This window comes from Enoplosus armatus, chromosome 11, assembly GCF_043641665.1.
Source record: "Enoplosus armatus isolate fEnoArm2 chromosome 11, fEnoArm2.hap1, whole genome shotgun sequence".
In the NCBI taxonomy this organism is placed as follows: Eukaryota; Metazoa; Chordata; class Actinopteri; order Centrarchiformes; family Enoplosidae; genus Enoplosus; species Enoplosus armatus.
The window spans coordinates 9170855-9177715 of record NC_092190.1 but is presented as its reverse complement, the minus strand read 5'-3'; positions in this window follow the sequence as shown (position 1 = coordinate 9177715).

Genomic DNA, 6861 nt, shown 5'->3' with positions numbered 1-6861 from the left:
AGGGCATGGAACAAGAGGCAAGAAAAGGAAAGTGAGGTGACGGCAGGGGAAGTGTGAGGAAGAGAGTGATGCAGGGGCTCCACTGTTTTGCATTGGCATTTTTGTCTATCAACTTTCCCTCTTTGAACAACATTTATAGCAGTCGAGCTCAGGAGCTATCGACTTTGGGGTTTGATGCTTCCACCAGATCAGAATTCAGCACAGTCTGAGATCAACAGAAAGATGGGAGATGAAATAGAAAGGCCCAGAGGCATCCACTTAGATGCGTCCATCTTGCTTTTCTGAATCATCTCAGCACCTCGATCATCTGTGCTCGGGTTCGTAACTGATTTTGTTTTCTCTTTCTTGTGCTCTGTCAGCTACGGGCAAGCCAAGCCAACTACGTTTTCCCTTTCTTCTACTCTCTCTGCTCCATGCAGACAGAGCCAACTATGCTGATTAGATATTTGTTATGACCACGTGAGAGAGAGAGAGAGAAAGAGATGATACTTGATAGGTTTTCTGGGTATTGCACTGCTGATAGTGTGTGTGTGTGTGTGTGTGTGTGTGTGTGTGTGTGTGTGTGTGTGTGTGTGTGTGTGTGTGTGTCAGACAGGGGGGTATTAGGGGTCCTCATGGCTGCAGGCCTCGATAACAGGGGGCGGAAAATCAATCACCTCCTTTGACAGCCATGTGAGTAGTCCCGCCCCTTTATTTCCCCTCTCCTCCCTCCTGTTTCTTGTCAACCTCTGTCTGTCAACGTATATGCAGGAAACCATAAGCGCAGATATAAGCACAGTAGCACACACATGTCAAAACTCATATAGGCATGCACACACACACATATAGGCAGGCGCGAGGCACCTGGTGAAAGCCCTGGCAGGATTAGTGAGTTGTATGAGTTGGTTACGGTGAGAAACACATGTTCAGGTCACTGTCTCTCTGACTGCACTATGTTATTGCTCCAAACACTGTTCCTCTTATTATACTCCCCTCTTTGCTTTGCTTTTCTCTCCCTTTCTATCCACAATCCCCCTCTCTTTCTCTCCCTCTCTGCACGTGTGTGTGTGTTTGTGCACAGGCTGAATATGTTTAAGGGGTGAGGAGGGGGGCATCAAATCCGTAGAGAGGACTTGGCAGTTACTCTTCTCCCTCTCGCTTCATTGCTTCGGTCCTCCCCAAATCCTATTTCACGGTGCCAAGCATCCGCTCCCTGGGATCTCCACAGCTCCCATCTCCAGACGCAGGTTTAAGCCCCTCTCTTGGCACCCGGACTGGGCACGGAGAGAGAAGGCATGTGACGCACATCAGCACCGCCAGAGACACAAACACACCTATTATCTTTGCTCAGAGAGGGAACCGGCGTCCTGCGGCGTGTGCAGTGCTTACTCACACAATCTTAGTCTCACAAGCTGTTTTAGCCACATTCAGTAACCTGAGACATGAGTCGAGAGGTCACACATAAAACCTGTGTGCCGGTTCACTCACATGCACGTTCACTCCTCATCAACTGAATCACTCAAGCAATCACAGCAAACACACTCAAAAACTCGCTCAGTCAAGTAACAACAAATTAGTCTGTTGAAGCGTCATGAATTAATAAACAGTAGACAAAACACTATTGGCCTAATTGTCACCTTCTGTAAACTTGACCTCCCATGATACAGGGTAAACTCGTGCTTTAACAGTACTCCAATTACAACTAATCAAAGCAATTAATTAGCTGCCAAATTAACTAAATCTGCACCAACAGAGCCAGGGAGTAGATATGAGCGGGTTGCATTTATGAGGCAACTCATGTGTTTTTGTGTGACGGCCACTAGATGGCACCAAATACCTGAGTTTACTTTTCTGTTGCACATGAGCGGCCATCATGTAAACTCTTAATTTCCCTAAATAATACACTATTACCCACAGTTGATCTGTGACAAACCTTCCAATTCACTTTCAAAGCTCATAATGCAAATTCAATTTCAATTAACAGCTGGATCCAGACCCTTTTCAAATCTTCACTATGAAAGTAACATCAAACAAACAAACTAAACAGGGCCGGTAAGACTCTATGGAGCATCTATGAAGACTTCTGCAGCTAAATTGACAACCAGGGGATGCAATGATTTAGAATTTATAAGAGTAGAGTTACTCAAAATAAGACAAATTAGCTCTTTCAAGCTTTCTGAAAGATAATAATAATAATATAATCATAACGTCTCCTTTATCTTTATCTGTTTTTACTCTATCATCCTTATCTAGGGGTCATGCAGCAGCCATCAGCCACCAAAAAACTTTTTCAGGATTCATTCATTCGTACGTTTCAGTTTATAATTCGGTTTGTGATTATTGATCCGAAACATAGTGGGAATATTCAACAATTTATATAAAATGATCTACCACTTTGTGTACCAAACAGCTAATGTATGCGAATATTAAACAAGCAATTTCCAATATGTCCAAGTCATTCATTATGTTTACAAGTCTGGCACCACAAACAGGAAAAGCTCTGTTTTTCTAAACTGTTACAATGTCATTGTAGTCAACTCTTGCAATGGTTGTGTCTTGTACTTTTATACTTGATGAGTGATACAAAATCATCCAGGATATTATTGAGGTGGCTTTTTGGATTTGAAGAACATCCATCGATCCCATGCCTTGCAGCAATAGCTGCCTATCCAAAATAAATGCAGTTGTTCGTTTGTGAGGAGCCCCATATTGTTTATTTTCCACATTCCGGGAGTTGAGACAGGGACAATTCACATCTACAGCATAATAAGATCCACTGTTTGTGCTGACAATAGTACAGAGTCAGCTACTCGCACTGCAACAAGAGCTGTAATGATTAAACTATATGTGAAAAAATGATACTAAATACCTGTTCATCACCGAAAAAACATGACTGGAAAGCAGTTTACGGATCCAGCTAATAAACAACATGTCAGCATGTAGACATTGGTGGATTGAACTTGTCTTAAGTTCGACCAGTTATTTTCTTTTTACAATACAACAATGAATGACCTTTGAACAACATACTGAGTACTTTTCAGTCAACTAGCTTTAATCATACTAATTTCACTGTTTGCATGTCGGGTGACCCCAGGCAAAAATTTGTTGTTGGGCCACAATTGACCCCACACCTGCATTGTATATTTGTGTGTTGTCTATGTACCCAAGTTCCCAGTATAAACAGTGTACACAGCAGCCAATACAAGGAACCTTCATAATATTCCCCAACACACAGAATCCAACCAGTACTCCTCTGGTGGAACAATATGGCCTGTCCCCAACCTTTGTGTCACATAGTTTGTGGTCATTTTATTAAAAATAATATACACCATGTGAGCACTACATAAACTAAGATAATAAAGGTTTTAAATCTAAACTTTGATACAGGGTCCCTTAACAAGACAGAGCCTCAAAATAAGCTAATAATGCATAAAGATATTTTACTAAAACCAACTGACATGCAGTGAACCTGGGGGTTTTGCAGGTCCTGGGAATATAACCACATGTCCAAAAGAAATGGGTAGAAGTTTCTGCTTTGCTGCACCAACAATGAGCCCTAAAACCTGACAAGACAAATATCAAAGATGATAGTAGGATATAAAGATACCTTATTTTGCACCATCATCTGCAGTCATGAGCATGCGCCAGTGTCTGTAGAGAATGGATTTATAAAGTAATTTGACATGTCTGGATTACTAGCATAACACTCTTTATCATGTATTAATGGGTCCAGATATGCAGATTGCAGATTCTGCCCACACATGACTGACATGAGGACAGTAACCCACTGCCCCATATGTAGCTCTCCCTCGCTCCCACACAGCAGACAGAAGGAAGGAATGAACAATGACCCAGTTCCTCCATTCAGATGGAACAGTTCTAGTCAGTCAGCTATGTGATAATCACAGCAGCAGCAGTGGAAACATCAACCTTTGCTTCAAACTGAGCAGCAATTTCAGCCCAGTTCATTTGGAAATCAAGGCCAGCTGCTCTTGGAGGAAGGAAATAAAATTTTCTGATCAGTCCATGATCCGATTTTTTAGAGATGTAGATTCAGACGATGAGAAATAGTTACTATTACTAATAGACTGTAATGGTTAATTTCCAGGATGCAGAAGTCATCGCTGTGAGTTCATCATTCAGTCTCTTCAGCCCTCTTCAAAGACTCTAGTTTGGGAAGTGAAGAAGTTATTTCATCAGCCAGGGATTTAAGATGCACTTATTCCAAAAAGTCAGCTTTTCTGGTCACATTGTGGTATTTTTATATCTGCTGTGGTGGCACTGCATAAGCTATCCTACATTTTTTATTACTATTGTGCTTTTTGTAGGTGTGACGAATAACTTCAAAAGGAATAAGTGGCACTCCTATCTCCACAGCATGACTATGACATAAAACACAACATGCATATAATTGTCACAGTCCATAAACAAAGAGCATGTTGTAATCTGTCCACTGAGGCACACTCATCATTAGACACTAAGTGCCCCGGGTCTTGAGGGAGGTAAACAGCAGCATCAAGCATTAGTAGGTCAGAGCTGAAAGTGCTGGATCCCTATGCATTATTAATAGTGTCTGTGCTAATTGAAAGTCATAACTCCGCAAATGAAACGTCTGGTGCAGACATCACGGCCTGCCGCCCTGCAGCCAGAAGATCCCCCTAGATGGAGGTGCAGCTAATTTTAGATTTTCTCTTTGCTCTTAAATGCAGTTAGGTTTTGTAAGGTTTTTATGAGGTACACTGTGTGACAACAAGCAAAAACAATGGCAGGATTGCTGCAGTGAACATGAGCCCTGTTACATAACGTAGACAGCGAGCTTTGACTTCAATGTTTGATTAATGTGTTAACTTATTATTTCTGTCTGTAGGCCTATTATTTTGTGTCTTTTAACATTTTTAACTTGAGCAATTTTATTGATCATATTTTTTATCTTTTTTTATATTGTTTTTTTTTCATAAATACGATACGAAGTCACCTGAACTCTCTTTAGATCAATAACATCAATGGAAACAATGTGTGATTTCCTCCCTCTCATAAACACACACATCAAATAAAGTTAGCTAAAACATCTGATCAACATGCATAAGCAGCATGTATGGAAAAGTCTCAGGTTATGAACCCTCCTTTTGATTGGGAAAACTGTTTGAGGTCTTATTTCTACAAAGGGCATGAGATGATTTGGACCAACATCTTATTATTAACCTCTTATCAGCATTTACAACTGCAGAGCTGATGAATAAAAGCCCTTAGTAATTACTTATTACAAAGTGAGAGACCCATGAGTATTTCTTATTGGATTTTTCAGAACCTGGCAACCAAAAATGTGTTCTTATCAATGCATTATCACTGATCTATAAAGCACTAGTTAATATTAGTTAGTTAAAGGGTTAGGGTTGTGAAGGCAGATGCCATGATAGAAAGTGGAGGATCATTACAACACAGTAAGGGTCCCACAAGCTCACTGCTGAGCACAGATACATGTCTTGTAGGATTAATATTACTGTGTGCATGAGAGAGAGAGAGTGTGTGTGCATGTGTCGTCAGAGTGTGTTGTGGAAACAAGCGACTGGCATTTAGGGCATGTGAAATGTCTCTGCCTAAATATACTCAGAGGTTAAATGTACTGTTATGTATATTATATATAATAAATATGTATTTTTATATAATAATACAATACAATGGGCAAGTAACGTAGTACATTTACTTAAGTACAATACTGATGTAGTTGTACTTTACTTATTTTAATTTTATGCTACTTTATACTCCACCACATTTAAGAGGGAAATGATGTACTTTCTACCCCGCTACATTTCTCTGACAGCTAAAGTCACTGCTTACTTTTCAGATTTAGATTTTAAAAAGCTGTAATCAGCATATTAAATATGTTGCATTGTTATACAATAAATGAAACCACCAGAAGTATATAAAATAGCCCGAATCACCTCCTCCTCTGCCAGCCACAGCATGTAACATTTTGCATTTTAATGCTGCTTATATATGTTCGTGCATCAGTAATTAAAATCTAATAATGTGTCAAAAGCCGTTTTGCCTGCATTGTGAGTAGTACAAGTACATTTAATAATACCTCCGTACTGTTACCAGTAATTACAATTGCATGCCTTCTTATTGGTAGTATTTTACGCTGTGGCGTTGTTACTTTACTTCAGTAAATGATCTGAATACTTATTGGGTAGGTATTTAAAATAACTGACTGACTATAATGATGAGTTTCTCAAATTCTTGATACATTGGCACAGCGAGGTCATTTAGGTATTGTTGTGACTTTTGTAGTTTTGGACCTGAGTATGAGTTGATGGATGTGGGTTTTCTTTACTCAGCATGCGGAGGTGATCATTTCTTACAGTGCAGCGTTCAGATATACTCCATGAGAGGTGAGAAAACCTCAAAGCGCATGCGCAGCGTAGTCATCTGACGGGTGAGCGCTGAGGACGGTTCGAGTTCACCGCTACATCGAGGGCCACCGGCTGTAACACAGAGCGGGACACAGACAGCCTCCATGAGGGACCGTCTCCTGCAAGAAAAAAACACTTCAACGAACGAGGAGTAACCAGGAAAACTATCCGGAGCTCTGGCGGTTTGCATGCGGTGACATTTATCCTGAAATGTAGCCAGCAGCGTGAGTGCGGGTTGTTGTAATCGCTCGGTCGCTGCATGGCTCTTCCCGAGGATGCCATGAAAATCAGAACAGCCGACTGAGAGACCGCTGCTCCTCGCTATCACAGACACGGCGGCGGCGGCGGCGGTGGTGGTGGTGGTGGAGAGCGATGGATACTGGTGGAAAGATCCACATTAGGTAGCATTTACGAAGATCCAAGGAGAGCTGAACGTCTGTGTTGCACGGTCAAGTCGCCGCCGGAGCTG